The 20,554-nt window shown below is 41.8% G+C and overlaps 1 protein-coding gene and 1 non-coding gene across 3 annotated transcripts in view; both read right to left on the bottom strand.

Moving 5' to 3' along the window:
* The window catches only part of TMEM150C (transmembrane protein 150C), a 107,896-nt gene that overhangs the window by 24,375 nt on the left and 62,967 nt on the right, over positions 1-20,554 (bottom strand). The window lies entirely within an intron of this gene.
* LOC136153096 (U4 spliceosomal RNA) lies at positions 318-458 on the bottom strand. The gene has a single exon (XR_010660337.1). It is a non-coding gene; the product is annotated as a U4 spliceosomal RNA (small nuclear RNA).

Below are 20,554 nucleotides of genomic sequence, written 5' to 3'. Positions count from 1 at the left end.
AACCTTTAGGATTAACTTTTTTTTTAACTCAGCATAATTCCCTGGAGACCATCTAAGGTTTGTACTGATCAATAGTTTGGTACCTTTTATTATTGGGTAGTATTTCATGGTATGGATGGAACAAGTGTGTTTATTCACCCTTTACAAGATATCTGGCTTATTTCAAGTTTTTGGCCATTGCAAATCAAGAAGCTATGAACATTAGTTTACAGGTGTTTGTGCAAACATAATTTTTTATTTCTCTGGAATAAACACCCATAATTGCTGTTGCTGGGTCATTTGATAATACATGTCTAGTCTTTTTTTTTTTAACTCAGTCTCCATAGAGACTGTCAAAAATTGCCATTGCAGACTATATTTCAAGTCATCATGGTGGGGTATTGGGAAAAGTTTTCAATTAGCAATAATCACACCTTGGATAAACCTCATTGCCTACAAAACTGCCACTGTGCAAAGCTAAGCATTTAGTTCTTTCTTAAAAATAACACTTATTTTAATTTTATTTTTGGTTGTGCTGGGTTTTTTGTTGCTATTCTCAGGCTTTTCTCTAGTTATAGCGAATGAGGGCTACTCTCCAGTTGTGGTGCGGTGGCTTGTCTTGTTTCAGAGAACAGGATCTAGGCACATGGGCTTCAGTAGTTTCAGAACACAGGCTCCAGAGCACACGTTCTGTAGCTGCGGTGCATGGGCTTAGTTGCTCTGCGGCATATGGGATCTTGCCACACCAGGGATCGTACCTATGTCCCCTGCATTGGCAGGCAGGCTTTTATTCACTGTATTACCAAGAAAGTCCTACATGTTTAGTTTTTAAGAACTTGGTCAAACTGTTTCCAGAGCAGCTATTCCATTTTATATTCTTACCAACAATGTATGATTGATCCAGGGTCTTCATATCATTATCAGTACTGGTGATATCACTATCTGGTGTTACCATTAAATAATTGGTGTTAGCCAGTGCGGTCACTACTTTTTATGTTAGCCATTCTGATAGTTATACATTTGATATCTCACTGTAGTTTTAATTTGCATTTCCCTGGTGCTAGTGATGTTGGAATATCTTTTCCTGTGCTTGTTTGCCATCTGTATGCCCTCTTCAGTGAAATGTCTATTCTTTTTACCCATTTTCAATTTGGATTTCTCTTTTTAATAGTTGAGAATAAAAAAAAACAGTTTCAGAGTTCTTCATATATTCTAGATACTAATCTTTTGTGGGAGGATACCTGGTTTGGAAATCTTCAAGCCTGTAGCATCTCCGTTCTCTTAAACAAAGTCTCTTATTAAAGAATTATTTTAAGTTTTTTTATGTATATATGGTGAAATATACATAACACTAATTTTTTTGTTACCATTTTAATCATTATAAGTGTACGATTCAATGGTATTAAGTACCTTAATATCATTATGTAACCATCACCACTATTCATCTCCAGAAGTTTTTAAGTACCTTCATATTGTTATGTAACTCTCACCACTATTCATCACCACAATTTTTTCATCTTCCCAAACTGGAACTATATACCTATTAAACAATAACCCTCTTTTCTCCTGCCCCAGCCCCTGGCACCCATCATTGTACTTTCTATTTCTATGATTTTTACTAGTCTAGCTACCTCATGTGAGTGGAATCATAGAATATTTGTCCTTTTGTGTCTGGCTTATTTCATTTAGTATAAAGTCCTTAACGTTCATCCCTGTATCAGAGCTTCATTTTTTTTAAGGCTGAATAACACACCATTGGATGTATATATATATACACCATATTTTGTTTACCCATTCATCTATCAATGGACACGTGGATTGTTTCCACTTTTTGGGATACTTTGAATAATGCTGCTATAAAATATATATTACATATAAACAAATTCACGTCTCTGTTTTCAATTCTTTAGGGTATATACCTAGTAATGAAATTAGTCACATGATAATTCTACGTTTAATTTTTTGAGGACCCCTCGTGACAGCAACACCATTTTACATCCACACCAGTGATAAACAAGAGTTCCAACTTCTCCATATCCTCACCAACCCTGGCTATTTTTTGGTTTCTTGATGGTAGCCATCCTAATGGGTGTGAAGTGGTATCTAATTGTGGGTTTGATTTGCATTGACCTATGATTAGTGATGTTGAGCATCTTTTCATTTGCTTACTGGCCATTTATATCTCTCCTTTGGGGAAATGTCTATTCATGTCTTATGCACGTTTATAATTTTTTTTTTTAATTGTTGAGCTGTAGGCTGCTGCTGCTAAGTCACTTCAGTCGTGTCTGACTCTGTGTGACCCCATAGACGGTAGCACAACAGGCTCCTCCATCCCTGGAGTTCTTGATATATTCTAAATATTAATCCTTATCAGATATATGACTTACAAAATTTCCTCCCATTGTGTGAGTTGCCTTTTCACTTTATTGATAGTGACCTTTGATGCACAGAAGTTCTAAATTTTCATGAAGTCCAGTTTATCTATTTTGTTGTTTTTGTTGCCTGTAGTTTTGGTGTTCCATCCAAGAAACCACTGTCAAATCCAGTGTCATGAGACGTCCTTATGCTTTATTCTAAATGTTTTATAGTTTTATCTCTGCCTATTTCAGAGATATCTTGATTCAATTTCTGTATATGGTGCAAGGTAACCATCTTTTTTTGCATGTAAATATCCAGGACCATGTATTTAAAACAAAGTCATTTTCAATTTTGATAAATTCTAACTTATCAAGATTTCATTGTGTGGATCATCATTCCGATGTCAAGCCTAAGAACTCTCTGTTTAGCGCTTAATAGCGAAAATCTCCTCCTGTAGTTTTTTCTAAAAGATGTACAGTTTTAGGTTGAAATCTGTGATCTGGTTTTGTCTTTTAAACTACAGATCTTTACCGTCTTATTCAATCGAATTAGACCCCCAAAATCACTTTGACAGGAGTCAGGAAATAGGTGATGAGCTAAATCAGTCTTCTGACCTAGTAATATGTTGTAAAGAAGATTCTTACAATGAAGAACATCTACTTTAGCCATAAGATACTCTACCATCACCAGGTTCTTTGGCAGTTGACGAGTATGAGCTTAAAGACAACAGTGAGGTGTGTGTTTGTAGACAGCAGAAGCTGCCTTACTTCCTTCATCTCCCTAGCCACATTTGAGTTACCATGGAGACCAGAAGATGAAAGTAAAAAGCTCTTTTAGGACCAGCTTTGGTTTTGTGGTGACTCAGATGGTAAAGAATCTGCCTGCAATGCTGGAGATTTGGGTTCAGTTGCTGGGTGGGACAGATCCCCTGGAGAAGGAAATGGCTACCCACTCTAGTATCCTTGCCTGGAGAATTCCACGGACAGAGGAGCCTGGCTACTACAGTTCATGGGATCACAAAGAGTAGAATGCAGCTGAGCGACTAACACTTTCTGGTTTTGTTAATCTGCCAATGCCCCATCTCACATATCTTGATCCTTTTACTCCTTTCTCTTTCCCTAAGAGAACAACTGTGGTAACTGAATAACTCTGTAGTTGTTCAGTCACTAAGTCCTGTCTGACTCTTTGTGACCCCATGGACTGTAGCGCGTCAGGCTCCTCTGTCCTCCACCATCTCCTGCAGTTTGCTCAAACGCATGTCCGTTGAGTTGGTGATTCTATCTAACCATCTCACCCTCTGCCGGCCCCTTCAGTCTTTCCCAGCGTCAGGATCTTTCCCAGTGAGTTGGCTCTTTGCATCAGGTGGCCAAAGTATTGGAGTTTCAGCCTCACCCTCAGTCCTTCCAATAAATATTCAGGATTGATTTCCTTTAGGATTATTGGGTTTGATCTCCTTGCAGTTCAAGGAACCCTCAAGAATCATCTCCAGCATCACAATTTGAAAGCATCAATCCTTTCTTCTTGCTCAGTGTTTCTTTATGGTCCAGTCCTCACATCCTTGACTATATGGACCTTTGTCAGCAAAGTGACACCTCTGCTTTTTAATTCACTGTCTAGGTTTGTCACAGCTTTCCTTACAAGGAGCAAGCGTCTTTAAATTTCATGGCTGCAGTCACTGTCTGCAGTGATTTTGGAGCCCAAGAAAAGAAAATCTGTAACTTTTCCCACTTTTTCCCCTTCTATTTTCCGTGAATTGATGGGACCAGATGCCATGATCTTAGTTTTTTTAATGTTGAGTTTCAAGCCAGCCTTTTCTCTCTCCTCTTTCACCCTGATCAAGAGGTTCTTTAGTTCCTCTTCACTTTCTGCCATTAGAGTGGTATTACCTGCATATCTGAGATTGTTGATATTTCTCCCAGTAATTTTGATTCCAGTTTGTGACTCATTCAGCCCAGGATTTCTCATGATGTACTCTGCATAGAAGTTAAATAAGCAGGGTGACAACATATAGCCTTGTCATACTCCTTTCCCGATTTTGAGCCAGTCGGTTGTTCCATGTCCAGTTCTAATTGTTGCTTCATAGTCCATGGGGTGCAGAGTCAGACACGACTGAGTGACTAAGCACAAGATACCCACAAACAGGTTTCTCAGGAGGCAGGTAAGGTGGTCTGGTATTCCCATTTCTTTTAAGAATTTTCCACAGTTTGTTGTAATCCACACAGTCAAAGGCTTTAGCATAGTCAGTGAAGCAGAAATAGCCATTTTTCTGGAACACCCTTGCTTTCTCCATGAGCCAATGAATGTTGGCAATTTGATCTCTGGTTCCTCTACCTCTTTGAAACCAGCTTGCTCATCTGGAAGTTCTCAGTTCACATACTGTGAAGCCTAGCTTGGAGGACTTTGAGCATAACCTTACTAACATGTGAAATTAGCACAACCGTTTGGTAGTTTGAACATGCTTTAGCATTGCCCTTTTTTCAGATTGGAATGAAACTGACTTTTTCCATTCTTGTGGCCACTGCTGAGTTTTCCAAATTTGCTGACATATTGAGTGCGGCACTTTAACAGGATCATCTTTTAGGATCTGAAATAGCTCAGCTGGAATTCCGTCACCTCCACTAGCTTTGTTTGAGTAATGCTTCCTAAGGCCCACTTGCCCTCACACTCTCGGATGTCTGGCTCTAGGTGAGTGACCACACCATTGTGGTCATCCAGGTCATAAAGACCTTTTTTGTTTAGTTCTTCTGTGTATTCTTGCCACTTCTCAATCTCTTCTGCTTCTGTTAGGTCCTTACTGTTTCTGTCCTTTGTTATGCCCATTCTTGCAAGAAATGTTCTCTTGCTAACTCCAATTTTCTTGAAGAGATATCTAGTCTCTCCCATTCTATATTTTCCTTCTATTTCTTTTCATTGTTCATTTAAGAACGCCTTCTTACCTCTCCTTGCTATTCTTTGGGAACTCTGCATTCAGATGGATATATCTTTCCTTTTCTCCTTTGCCTTTCGCTTCTCTTCTTTCCTCAGCTATTTGGAAAGCCTCCTCAGACAACCATTTTGCTTCTTGCATTTCTTTTTCTTTGGGATGGTTTTGGTCACTGCCTCCTGTACAATGTCACGAACCTCCAGTCGTAACAGGAGGTAACTGTTACCTATAGTGCCTGTCCGTAGTCCTTCAGGCACTCTGTCTGTGAGATCTAATCCCTTGAACCTATTTGTCACCTCCACTCCATAATCTTAAGGGACTGTGTTATATACACCCAAAGAATGGGACTCTGTTATATATACTATTCTTGTCCAAAATAACCTATCTGTCTTTCCTTAGCCTGTACCTAGCTGATAATGTGACCAAAAGAACCTGCAATAGAAAAAACACTGATATGCTCTATTCTTTCTGTGCTGCAAGAGGATTCCTGGAGGTGCCCAGAGATGAAGATTTGATTTCTTTAAAAATATATTTCTTTATTTATTTGGCTGCACCAGGTCTTAGTTGCGGCACGTGGGACCTTTAGTTGTGGCATGTGGGATCTAGTTCCCTGACCAGGGATGGAACCCGGGCCCCCTGCACTGGGAGCGCAGTCTTAGCCATTGGACCACCAGGGAAGTTCCTGGTTTGGTTTATAAGCTGTTCTGACTTGATAAGTTCAGATGTTGACTGCAAGTACCTCTAAAAGAAAAAAAAATGAATTCAGTTCAGTTCATTTCAGTCGCTTAGTCGTGTCTGACTCTTTGTGACCCCATGAACTGCAGCACGCCAGGCCTCCCTGTCCATCACCAACTCCTGGAGTTTACTCAAACTCATGTCCATTGAGTCAGCGATGCCATCCAACCATCTCATCCTCTGTCATCCCCTTCTCCTCCTGCCTTCAATCATTCCCAACATCAGGGTCTTTTCAAATGAGTCAGTTCTTCACATCAGGTGGCCAAAGTATTTGGAGTTTCAGCTTCAACATCAGTCCTTCCAATGAACACTCAGGACCGATCTCCTTTAGGATGGACTGGTTGTAGTCCAAGGGACTCTCAATAGTCTTCTCCAACACCACAGTTCAAAAGCATCAATTCTTCGGTCTATTCAATTAACTCTCTTCACTGCCTCAGTGTTACCTGAGAGGTGGTTCTCTTTATCTGATCCTTCCTGACACCATTAAAATAAACTGGCCCAATGCTTCCAGTCACACTAGCAAGTGTCACACACTTGTCCTAGTAAGGACAAGTTCCACTCTTTCCCTGAGTTGTATCAATGTGGTACCTACCAGCTAGGAGGCCACATTTTTCTTTGCCTTCTTAAAGATAAGAGGGGGGGGGACTTCCCTGGTGGTCCAGTGGTTAAGACTTCTCCTTCCAATATAGGGGGTGCAGGTTCGATCCCTGGTCGGGAAGCTAAGATCCCACATGCCTTGCAGCCGAAAAGCCAAAACAAAACAGAAACAGTATTGTAACAAATTCAATAAAGATTAAAAAAAATAAAAAAATAAAGATAAGAGGGGAAGAAGGAAGGACTATGCCATATTCCTAAGATAGCTTTATCTTTGCATTCTTAATTATGCTTCTATTTAATGTAATATTTACTCCATTGATATTAATCTTCCAATAATATCTCACAGGAAAAAACAGGATAATTGCTCCTGTATCCCAAATAGTAAACTATATCTGGAACAGTGTCACCCAATACATTTCTGACAAAAGGAAGAAAAGAGCCAGAATTGCATAAACCTTCTCAAAAGGGTTCTGGCATTTAGACTCGGTTGGGAAGATTCTCCTCCAAATGGTGTCATTTATCCAAATGATTTGCAAAGCTGTTATCCAGACGGTCAAATCCTCCTCTCGTGCCAGTACTGCTAATCCTCTGGACATTTCTATTGGGTGTTTGTTTCTTTCAGTAAATAGCAATCCCTCAAGTCTGAGGCTTCCCCAGTGGCTCAGGCAGTAAAGAATCTGCCTGCAATGTGGGAGACCTGGGTTTGATCCCTGGGTTGGGAAGATCCCAGAAGGGGATGGCTACCCACTCCAGTATTCTTGCCTGGTGAATTCCATGGACAAAGGAGCCTGGTGGGCTGCAGCCAGAGGGGTTGCAAAGATTCAGACATGACTGAGCGACTAGCAGTCTTCACTGTCTTTCATGGAATCTCTGGTAGGGACCATCAAACACTTGGAGTCAGAGGCTGAACACTTCAATCTGCTCCCTGATTCCCTGAAGCTTTCCTTCTTCCTCAGAGGAAAAAATGAACTCTGTCAAAGGTCTGCAGTGGCTCTGCCATTGCCACTTTTATTCCCCTGTAAATCTTCTAGCTCTTTAAAAAATCTTTTGGCTGTGCCACAGCATGCAGGATACAGGCTCCTAGTCCCCTGCGTATGCGCTCAGTCGTGTCCAACTCTGCGCCCCAGTGAACTGTAGCCCGCCAGGCTCCTCTGTCCGTGGGATTTTTCCAGGCAAGAATACTGGAGTGGGTTGCCATTTCCTCCTCCAGGGGATCTTCCCCACCCACGGATTGAATCCATGTCTCCTGAGTTTCCTGAATTGGCAGGCAGATTCTTTACTGCGGAGCCACCTGAGAGGCCCTCTTAATTCCCTGAAAGTGAAGTGAAAGTGAAAGTGAAGTCACTCAGTTGTGTCCGACTCTTCGAGACCCTGTGGATTGTAGCCTATCGGGCTCCTCCGTCCATGGGATTCTCCAGGCAAGCATACTGGAGTGGGTTACCATTTCCTTTTCCAGGGGATCTTCCCGACCCAGGGATCAAGCCCAGGTCTGATCAGGAATCAAACCCTTTCCCCCTGCATTGGCAGCGCAGAGTCTTAATCCCTGGACCTCCGTGGAAGTCCTAGTCTTCTAGCTGTAATGCTCAAGAGAACATCTGGCCATTTGAAAATTTACAGTCTCATGGAAGCAAATAAAGTGTCACCTTAAGCCCAAATTAGCTTGGCACCCAAGCCTCCAACTACGTGAACATGATCTGAAGAGGGGGTCTTGATAATGGTCATATATTCATATTTTTCATCATCAAATTCCAAACAGATGGCTCATACAGTATTATCTAATGAAGCTTCTCAAGTCAAAGAATATAGTGTACTGTTACTAAGATAACCCTTGAATTCAAGCCTTCTGCTCTTTCAAGTGGTGGTAAAACTCCTCCAAGCCACGAATGGGAAAAAGTAAAGCCCACTGGATCATCTTCATTTATGGATTTTATAATTTTACTTAATGAGAAACTACTTATGACATAAAATGTCTCAAAAGTTAAGATAATATCTTCTGGAGCTGGAAACAATTTTCTTGTTATGAATTAGAAGGATTTTATAAAACGGAGATTAGCGGAGAGATGCTGCTCTAATTCATGGATTCGGGAGCCAGATTACCAGGGCTTGGAATCCCAGCTCTGCCACTTATTACAGTGGTTGTGTGACTTCAGTTGTTCAGTCCTCTGTGCCCCAGTTTCTTCATCAGTAAAGTGGGTACAATAATGGTACCCACTTCATCGGGTTTTCATGAGGATTGAAAATATGTCTAAAGCTCTGATAGCAGTGCCTAGCATTTGATGTCTTTTTAATGTCTTAATCACATGCTACTGCAAGTGATGTTTGGGATCTTCAGTTATCTTTTTCTTTTTTTAAAAATTTTGTAATTTATCAGGAAGTAAGCTCTCTGCCAAAGCAATTTTTCATTCTACTCTTAGGGCCAGCTGGCATGAAGCAAGAAAGATTAACAAGTCACCACTAATGACCAGGATTGTCACAGTGTCTATGAACCAAGCGCATCCTTGATTTTTTTTTTAACCTTCAGGGAATCTTGAGTTATTTTTCACATGTGTCATAGACAAATGTGGGGGGTTTGTGTTATTTTGTAATTCATTTACAATTTTAAATTGTAATGACAAGGACTATTTGTTTTGTTTTGTCCTTAAAATGTTTACAGAGTCTCAGATATAAGCCAGCATAGAGAGACATCTGCAAAACAACAAACTCAGTATGCTGGTGGTTAAAATTCTGCTTTCAGTATTCTAAATCTGGGAAAGCATGATAGCTTGAGTGACCTGGTGTCACCCTAAAAATACATGACTTCCTCTAATCATAGAGATATAAACAATACTATTCAGGCTATGAGGTCCATTTCCAAAATAATTTCCCCGAGCACTGGAAAGAAACAATATATTAGTTAAAAAGGGAAATCTGTGAAATATTACCATCTCTAAAAGAATAGGATAATTTCGACATAGAACCAGTGGTGATTGGTTTTTCTCCCCAATGTACTCTTGATTTCTAAAATCAATCACTTTGGGACTACCCTGGTGGTCCAGTGGGTAAGATTCCAAGATCCCAATGTGGGGGGGGGGGCGGGTTTGTCCCCTGGTTGGGGGACTAGATCCTGCAAGCTGTGACTACGACTCTGCATGCCACAGTGAGGATCCCACAAGCTGCAATGAAGACCCAGTGCAGCCTAAATAAATATTAAGAAAGAAATATTTTAAAATATAGTCAATCACTTTCATTCAATTGACAGATGACTTATAGGAATCCTTTCATGTCTGTGGCCCAAATGATTCTTTTTCTCAGAAATAGATGGAACATACTGACCTCACATCATTCACAGAATAATCCCAGAAGGAAGTCTCTTCTTCCAGTATTTCAGTTCAACAATATCCTCTTAGATTTTCTATGCCAAGATCCTCCTCAGAGTCCATTTATATCTTCAATAATATTAAAAATATTCCCCATGTGTGACAGATACAATTGCCAACCCAACAGTCATTTCTCTGCTTTGTTGTAGCTAACAGAATCTAGTTCTACTCAGGACAGCAATGTGTTCAACCCAAGGGTATAAGTCATGACCAGTCTAAGCCCATCATAGGTATCTCATTTTCCTTAGACAAATGTATTTCTAGATTCCCTTGCACCTAGCCAATGAGATGCAAATGGGAAGGATTTGCATCCCTGATAATGGAAAGTCTCTTTTCTGCCCACTCTCCTCCTTTCTCACTTGGAATGCTGTTGTGAAAGTATGATACCTAGTGCTATGGCATCCATCATGTAACCATGAGACCACAAATACAAAGAGCCAAAGCCAACATACTGAGGATGGCAGAGTAGCAGATGGAAGGAACTGACTCCTTGATAGTATCATTGAGACACTGCACTAAATCCTAGCCATTTCCAGCTTCCAACTTTTTTGTAATGTGAACTAATGAAGTCTCTATTGTTTTATTCCTGTAGGTTGGTATTGCATCAAAATCTACCCTCCCTTCTTTCATTATAGCTAGGTAAGTAGCCAAGACGTGGAAACAACCTATATGTCCATTAACAGACAAATGGATAAAGATGTGGTACACAGATATCACGGAATATTACTCAGCCATAAAAAGAATGAACTAAGGCCATTTGTAGTCATACAGATGGACCCAGAGATTACCATACTAAGTGAAGTAAGCCAGACAAAGACAAATATCATAGGATATCACTTATATGTGGAATCTAAAAAAAGAGAGGCAAGTGAACTTATTTACAAAACATAAAGAGACTCACAGACATAGAAAACAAACTTCGGTCATCAAAGGTGGATGGGGGAGGGATGAATTAGGAGAGTGCGGTTAACACATACATGCTACTATATGTAAAATAGATAAATTACAAGGTCCTACTGTATAGCACAAGAAATTATATTCAATATTTTGTAATAACTGAATCACTTTCAGATGCTGTACATCTGAAATTAACATGACATGGTAAATCAACTATACTTCAATAGAAAGAAAATAAGATAATTAGATAAAACTGTTTAGAAAAAAAGAACAGACACAAGAAAAATGTCTTCCAAAATTTGGTCTGTTCCAAGAAAGTCCCTTGATTCTTTAAAAGAGAAAAAGAAAACAAAACAATCATCTGCTAAGTCTGATTTGGAAGGCAGGCCACATGCCTATGGAGCCCAGGAGAAATGATTGAAAAGTGCCTGTATTTAGCATGAATTGGTTGTTCTTTGTTGTTTTTATCAAGGTCTTATAAGAAAGAGACAGGACCAGAGTAGACTGATTTGCAACAGAGATGCGAAAGAAGAGGAGTAGAAATCTGGGCCTTGACACTTATTGTTGAAGCCTGGCTTGGGACATTTTGAGCATTACTTTACTAGCATGTGAGAAGAGTGCAACTGTGCAGTAGTTTGAATATTCTTTGGGATTGGAATGAAAACTGGCCTTTTCCAGTCCTGTGGCCACTGCTGAGTTTTCCAAATTTGCTGGCATCTTGAGTGCAGCACTTTCACAGCATCATCTTTTAGGATTTGAAATAGCTCAACTGGAATTCCATCACCTGCACTAGCTTTGTCCACAGTGATGCTTCCTAAGGCCCACTTGACTTCACATTCCAGGATGTCTGGCTCTAGGTGAGTGATCACACCAACGTGATTATCTGGGTCATGAAGATCTTTTTTGTACAGTTCTTCTATGTATTCTTGCCGCCTCTTCTTAATATCTTCTGCTTCTGTCAGGTCCATACCATTTCTGTCCTTTATTGTGCCCATCTTTGCATGAAATGTTCCCTTGGTATCTCTAATTTTCTTGAAGAGATCTCCAGTCTTTCCCATTCTATTGTTTTCCGCTATTTCTTTGCACTGATCACCGAGGAAGGCTTTCTTATCTCTCCTTGCTATTTTTTGGAACTCTGTATTCAGATGGGTATATCGTTCCTTTTCTCCTTTGCCTTTCACTTCCCTTCTTTTCACAGCTATTTGTAAGGCCTCCTCAGACAGCCATTTTGCCTTTTTGCTTTTCTTTTACATGGGGATGGTCTTGATCCCTGTCTCCTGTACAATGTCACGAACCTCCATCCATAGTTCATCAGGCACTCTGTCTATCAGATCTAGTCCTTTAAATCTATTTCTCACTTCTACTGTATAATCATAAGGGATTTGATTTAGGTCATACCTGAATGATCTAGTGGTTTTCCCTACTTTCTTCAATTTAAGTCTGAATTTGGCAATAAGGAATTCATGATCTGAGCCACAGTCAGCTCCCGGTCTTGTTTTTGCTGACTGTATAGAGCTTCTCCATCTTTGGCTGCAAAGAATATAATCAACCTGATTTCAGTGTTTGCTATGACCAGTGCGTTCTCTTGGCAAAACTCTATTAGCCTTTGCCCTGCATCATTCTGTATTCCAAGGTCAAATTTGCCTGTTACTCCAGGTGTTTCCTGACTTCCTACTTTTGCATTCCAGTCCCCTATAATGAAAAGGACATCTTTTAGAGGGCGTTCGTTTTAGAAAGTCTTGTAGGTTGTCATAGAACCGTGCAACTTCAGCTTCTTCAGCGTTACTGGTCGGGGCATAGACTTGGATTACCATGATATTGAATGGTTTGCTTTGGAAACAAACAGAGATCATTCTGTCATTTTCGAGATTGCATCCAAGTACTGCATTTCAGACTCTTTTGTTGACTATGATGGCTACTTCATTTCTTCTAAGGGATTCTTGCTCACAGTAGTAGATATAATGGTCATCTGAGTTAAATTCACTCATTCCAGTCCATTTTAGTTCACTGACAGTAGCCACAGGACTGGAAAAGGTCAGTTTTCATTCCAACCCCAAAGAAAGGCAATGCCAAAGAATGCTCAAACTACCACACAATTGTACTTATCTCACACACTAGCAAAGTAATGCTCAAAATCCTCCAAGCCAGGCTTCAGCAATACGTGAACCATGAACTTCCAGATGTTCAAGCTGGTTTTAGAAAAGGCAGAGGAACCAGAGATCAAATTTCCAACATCTGCTGGATCATCGAAAAAGCAAGAGTTCCAGAAAAACATCTACTTCTGCTTTATTGACTATATCAAAGCCTTTGACTGCGTGGATCACAATAAACTGTGGAAAATTCTGAAAGAGATGAGAATACCAGACCATCTGACCTGCCTCTTGAGAAAACTACATGCAGGTCAGGAAGCAACAGTTAGAACTGGACATGGAACAACAGACTGGTCCCAAATAGGAAGAGGAGTGCGTCAAGTCTGTATATTGTCACCCTGCTTATTTAACTTATATGCAGAGTACATCATGAGAAACGCTGGGCTGGAAGAAGCACAAGATGGAATCAAGATTGCCAGGAGAAATATTAATAACGTCAGACATGCAGATGACATCACCCTTATATGGCAGAAAGTGAAGAAGAACTAAAGAGCCTCTTGATGAAAGTGAAAGAGGAGAATGAAAAAGTTGGCTTAAAACTGAATATTCAGACAAGATCATGGCATCCAGTCCCATCACTTCATGGCAAATACATGGGGAAATAGTGTCAGACTTTATTTTTTTGGGTTCCAAAATCACTGCAGATGGTGACTGCTGCCATAAAATTAAAAAACACTTGCTCCTTGGAAGGAAAGTTATGACCAACCTAGACAGCATATTAAAAAGCAGAGACATTTCTTTGCCAACAAAGGTTCGTCTGGTCAAGGCTATGGTTCTTCCAGTAGTCATGTATGGATGTGAGAGTTGGACTATAAAGAAAGCTGAGCGCCGAAGAATTGATTCTTTTGAACTGTGGTGTTGGAGAAGACTCTTGAGGGTCCCTTGGACTGCAAGGAGATCCAACCAGTCCATCCTAAACGAGATCAGTCCTGAGTGTTCATTGGAAGGACTGATGCTGAAGCTGAAACTCCAATACTTTGGCCACCTGATGTGAAGAGCTGACTCATTGGAAAAGACCCTGATGCTGGGAAAGATTGAAGGCAGGAGAAGGGGATGACAGAGGAAGAGATGGTTGGATGGCATCACCTACTCAGGGGACATGAGTTTGAGTAAACTCCGGGAGTTGGTGATGGACAGGGAGGCCTGGCATGCTGCAGTCCATGGGGTTGCAAAGAGTCAGACATGACTGAGCAACTGAACTGAACTGAATTGACAGGTGGGAAACGCCAATGGCTTATATCTCAGACATCAGGAGATTAGAGATGAGAAAAAGCACATTGCCTTTCTCCTTAAGTCTACTGTTCCAGACGCCTGCATAGAGCTGCCATTGATATCAATGAGGGAGGCAAGAAAGTAGAGAAAGAAGGCTCAAGACCGAGGGCTTGGAAAGTATTTGGGAAGAGACTTCTGGTCTGTGAACTGCTGAGAAGTTAATACCTCAGAAGCCAGCTGAGTCTCAGAGGGATTTGTATTTCCAAAGGTACTACAGCCAAGCCAGTAAACCTGTGGCCGCTGTGCTCTGAGACCTCCGGCTGTCAGTGCAGAGAAAACAGCAGAGCCGCCTACAAGGGCATGTCCCTAACGCCCGCTTCAGAGGTGGCTAAAGGGGAAACTGAATAGGAAGAGCCTCCCCTCCCTCAAAGACGAGGCCAAGCGACACAAAGCCAAGGCCGAGAGGGTCCTCCTGAAGAAGAGGGTCCTCCTGAAGAAGAGAGCCAGGTCTAATCAGGGAGCCCCCTCCTCTGCCAGGGCAGGGGTCTTCCCAACGCCTGCTCCATGGTACCCGCATTGCTATGGGCCAGGGTCTGCTATGTGCATTTCTTTCTCGTCTTTTTCAAATGGGAGTTCCGACGGCAGTTTTCTAACCCCTGTTTCATCATTGTATATCAAGTGTGAGTATGAGTGTACAAGAGGAGGTAACTTGTATTTGAGATCTCAGGTTGCCAGGCCGTTAGAACCATATCCAAACCTGATGGAAACGACTGTGCATTCCCCAGAGACCACGGACTTTCAGGTGGTACGTTTACTCTATGGGCTCTTGTTTGTCTCCCTTGGGGTGCAGCAGTTGGGTTCTCTGTGTTGGAAAGAGGGTATTCGTGATACTTGGCGGCCAGAGGGCCTGACTGTGGCAAGGCTTTAGCCATCAACCTAGGTGTCCATCAACAGAGGGATGAATAAAGAAGATGTGGTATATATGCACAATGGAATATTATCTCATCCATAAAAAAGAATGAAATATCATTTGCAGCAATACAGATGGACTCAGAGATTATCACACTACATGAAGTAAGTCAGACAGAGAAAGACAAATATATGATATCACTTATAAGTGGAATTTAAATAAATGATACAAATGAATTTATTTACAAAACAGAGACAGACTCACAGACTTAGAGAAATGAACTTATGGTTACTAGAGGGGAAGGATGGGAGAGAGAGACAGCCTGGGAGTTTGGAATGGATAGCTACACACTGCTATATTTCAAATGGTTAACCAACCAGGACCTACTGTATAGCACAGGGAATTCTGCTCAATATCATCAGCCTAAATGGGAAAAGAATTTGAAAAAGAATAGATACACGTACATGTATAATTGAATCACTCTGCTGGACACCTGAAACTAACAGAACATTGTTAAACAACTATAATATAAAATAAAAAGGTACACATTTTAAAAAATGATACAAATGAAATTATTTACAAAACAGAAAGAGACTCACAGACATAGAAAACAAAACGTTATGGCTACCAAAGGGGAAAGGTTGGTGGAGGTGGGAATAAATTAGGAGTTTGGGAATAACAAATACACACTAGTGTATGTAAAATATTAACAGATCACCAACAAGGACCTATTGTATAGCATATAAGTAAGTATTGTCGTTCAGTCATGTCTGACTCTTTGCGGCCCCATGGATATTTGTGGTGCACCAGGCTCCTCTGTCCATGGGATTCTCCAGGTAAGAATACTGGAATGGGTAGCCATTCCCTTCTCCAGGAGATCTTCCTGATCCAGGGAACGAACCCAGGTCTCCTGCATTGCAGGCAGGCTATCGTCTGAGCCACCAGGGCCATAGATGTAAAGCATAGGGAACTATATTTAATATCTTGAAATAACCTATAATGGGGAAGAATCTAACAAAGACTACACACACACACACACACACACACACATCTGTATCTATATCTGTGTCACTTTGCTTTACACATGAAATTAACACAACATTGTAAATCAGCTATATTTCAATAAAAATGTTGAAAAGACTGTTAGCTAACTGTCTATGAAAATCCATTCTCCCTTTCTTCCATCACGTTAGAAGAACTAGGCATTTGGCCGCCCAGCCTCCTCTGCACTGGGAATTATCCACCGGATGAAACTCCTGCTAATGGAATGTGAATGGCAGAGTGTGTGCCACTTCCTGGCATAGCGCACACCTCTCAAGCACTCATTTCCCGTGGGCTGAGCTGGCAATGATCAGAAGAAAGACGTTACATTGAGCATGGCTTGTCATGAGAGCCTTCTCTCCCACTGATGTGGGACACCCGCCAGGGACTGATATATGAGGAAACAAACCTTCATTTTTAAAGCACAGTATTGCTGGGTTTCTTTTAACAGCACCTGAATCTTTTACTATAGCTAATACATTCAGATTCTCTGTTAACCACAGCCCAAATATCTTATCTGATACCTGCCATTATTTCCCACAAAGATAATGAAGTGACTGTCCAGAGCTCCTGGAGAAGTACATGGATTCTGAGTTGATGATGATTTAACAGAACCTGCCCTGATGAACCAGATCATACCCAAGAGTTCCAAGTGACCAGGTGTTTTCTCTAAGTATGTGAAATAATTAAGGCCAAGGACCGGCTTCCTCACTTAGCAGTGATTGATGTTATATATAATTTTTTTTAAAGACCTTACAAATACTCAAAACATATGTTTTTCCTAAAGAGCTAGTTGTACTTTATAAATCTGAAATCAAATGAATTCTCAGGACATCCTGGGAGGTATAATAAAGGTTGGGTAACATTATTAATTTCATAGATGACAATGAAGTGATTGCTTTTAACATTTGTGATTCACCAGTTCTAAAGAATCTTTTCTAGACTTTTCACCACATGCAATTATTTTACGAGCCTTCCTGTCCCTAAGGCAAAAAACAAACACATAAAAAAACTATAAAGCAGTCTGATCACAGGCTAACTGAAAATGAAATCCTTGTGGTGGGAAGTCCCTGATCCAGAGCTTTGAAATAGCATCGTAACAACCCTTTCTAACCCAAAGTCGCAGCTCCAAGAACCCAAAACAAATGACTCCTCATGATGCTGGCACTCTCTTCCCAGGCTCTGACACCAACTCCTCAGTCCTGAAACAGACGCTAAACAAACCAGAGCATAAAAGAAATCCCGGAAGATAGGTAAGTTCAGGAAGTTCAAGATCTGAGAAGGAAATGCAGGGAGAATCTTATGTGGCTTGTGGTAGAATGCTATGGCTGGGAAATGCTAGGTTACTACTGCACATGATGGTCAAGTCCTAAGCACGGAACTTGGATCTCTTCATCCAACAAATTGACAAGCTGCTCACAGGATAAGACCAAAAGTGATGGTCAAAATGGTCCTTCTTCCACTCTCCATTACAGTGGGGACACAGAACTGAGCTGGATCCCTGAGAATGTGTCCCTGCTCCAGAGACTCTGGTATTAAATCTAGGCTCTGCCACTGAGTTGCTGGGTGAGTGAGGGATAGTTGCTCAGTTGTGTCTGACTCTTAGCAACCCCATGGACTGTAGCCCGCCAGGCCCCTCTGTCCATGGAATTCTCCAAGCAAGAATACTAGAGTGGGTAGCCTCTTCCTTCTCCAGGGAGTTGCTGGGTGATGTTGTGCAAATCTCTTAACCTCTCTAAGCCTTGATTTTCTCATCTATAGAATGGGATCATAATAGTACCTCCTTCCTAGGGCTGCCATGATAATTAAGGAAGTTAATCCACGTCAGGCTCTTTGATAAGTATACGGCAAGAGCTCAGTAACTGGAAGCCCATTTTTATAAATTGCTGCCTTACTATCCCTAGTGCCCAACCATTTGTGGTTGAGAAAAAGAAAGTAGAAATGCAGATTTATTCCAGCTTAACAGTGACTGCTTAGGAATTCAGTGAGGAACCTGAAAGAGAAAGGAAGATAGGCTTTTAATGTTCTCTCAGTGGAGCAGGGTATGACCTTGTACAAAAATTCTTCAAACAATCTCTTAGAAATTATGCTGATGACTTCTTTGGAAGGACAAAAAAAAACAACATAAAATATCTGAGACCAGAGGTTGCTTTGCAGAGTTCAGACAGGCACCGGTAAAGGTCATACATCATCCTGCATCTTTCTCAAGGCCAGGGGAACTAATCAACAACTCAGAACCTGAGCTCCCTTGAACACTCAGAAGTGCTACATCACCAGAATAAAAACCAGTGAAGCCAAGGACTTATGAAATGTCGTTAACTTGCCTGATGCCTAGTCTTCCACAGCCAGCTGGTGTTCCACACACTGTGAAAGGTGACCTAAGGCAGTTTCTCATTACAGTTCCCTTGAACAAAAAACAACCTGGAATAGACCTCAAAAATCATCAGCCTTGGGGCTTCTCTGGTGGCTCAGTGGTAAAGAATCCGTCTGCCAATACAGGAGGCACGGGTTCAATCCCTGGTCTGGGAAGATCCCACATGCCTCAGAGCAATTAAGCCTGTTTTCCACAACTGTTGAGCCCGAGCTCTAAAGCATGGGAGCCGTGACTAGTGAGCCCACATACATGCTGGAACTACTGAAACCCATGCATCTCAGAGCCTGTCCTCCACCACAAGAGAAGCCACCACAATGATAAGCCTGCATGCTACAACGAAGCATAGCCCCTGCTTGCCCCAGTTAGAGGAAAGCCTGTGTAGCAATCAAGACCCAGTGCAGCCAAAAATAAATAAATAAATAAAATTATCAGTTCAGTTTAGTTCAGTCATGTCTGACTCTTTGCGACCCCGTGGACTGCAGCATGCCAGGCCTCCCTGTCCATCACCAACTCCCAGAGTTTACTCAAACGCATGTCCATTGAGTCGGTGATGCCATCCAACCATCTCATCCTCTGTTAATTTTAAGCACTCAGAAGGCTACCCTGGGTGGCTCAGATGGTAAAGAATCTGCCTGCAATGTGGGAGAACTGGGTTAAATCCCCAAGTTGGGACAATCCCCTGGAGAAGGGAAGGGCAACCCACCCCAGTATTCTTGCCTGGAAAATTCCACAGACAGAGGAGCCTGGTGGCCTACAGTCCATGGGGTCGCAAAGAGTCAGACTCAGCTGAGGGGCTAACACTTTCACTTTCAGAAGGCTACAGGGTATACTTAAGGGGCATGACTGCAGAATTCAGAGCAAAATTAGAAAAATCACCAACAAAGGTGGCTGCATAGTGAACAATGACATTTAGCGTTTAGAGGAGTAACATCCGTACAACCGTACAATCCGTACACAATCCGTACAACCTAGAAGCATCTGCTAAGAGACTGGTCTGCTTCCCAACTCTCAGAAAGTAACGACTGGTGTGAAATTGGAACTCTAAACTGCTCAAGAGGGACTTCCCTGGTAGTCCAGTGATCTGCACTTCCAGTGCAGGGGACGCAGGCTTGATCCCTGGTTGGGGAACTAGGATCTCACATGCTGGGTGGCCAAAACAAACAAACAAACAAAATCCAAATTACCTAACCTGCACAGTACACTGGGCCCAGAGGTCGGTCGTGCCCCTCGGTGGCTCTCCAAAGGCTCCAATGCCCTTCACCACACCAAGGATGCTTTGGCTTGGGTTCTGGGTTCCTTTCTCAGGTCGGTGCTCTCCCAGCTGCCCCCCTCACAGCTCAGATGCCAGCTGCCTTCTGTGGTCCATCTCTACTTCCCTGTGAAGATGGATCAGACGTACCCTGCATGCTATCCATTTCCCGAGAGGGAGAGGGAGGGGCATGGTGGAGGAGGGGGAATCACCCCCTATGACACTCACACCATCCCTCCCAAGTGCCTCCTTTTGGTTTTGTTAAAATCAAACACAAATGGGGACCAGACTTGAAAATTCCCTGAACAAAATCAGTTTAGTTATACAAGTAGAACTTAATTTGGTGTGTTTTGCAAGACAAGCAAGGCTAATATGACCTGAGTCACTTCTTGCTTCTGCCTCTGGGAAAGTCAAAAGTGAAACTTCAGTCATTCTCTGAAATTGATAATGACGTCATCACTAACCAATTCCCTTTCATTTAAGAAAATCCTAACATTGTAAACAACCACTGTGAAGAATAAACAGCCAATAGTATATAAGCTGGGCTTCCCAGGTGGCACAGTGGTAAAGAATTCACCTGCCAATGCAGGAGAGGCAGAGGACTCAGGTTTGATCCCTGGGTTGGGAAGATTCCCTGGAGGAGGACATGCAACCCACTCCAGTATTTTTGCCTGAGAAATCCCATGGACAGAGGAGCCTGGCGGGCTACAGACCATGGGGTCCCAAAGAGTCAGACACTACTGAGCACACACATCACACCGTGTAAGTTGCTT

The sequence above is a fragment of the Muntiacus reevesi genome, chromosome 22 (assembly GCF_963930625.1).
Source record: "Muntiacus reevesi chromosome 22, mMunRee1.1, whole genome shotgun sequence".
Taxonomy (NCBI): domain Eukaryota; kingdom Metazoa; phylum Chordata; class Mammalia; order Artiodactyla; family Cervidae; genus Muntiacus; species Muntiacus reevesi.
The sequence above is the reverse complement of the archived record's forward strand: the minus strand, read 5'-3'. Positions and strand labels throughout refer to the sequence as shown.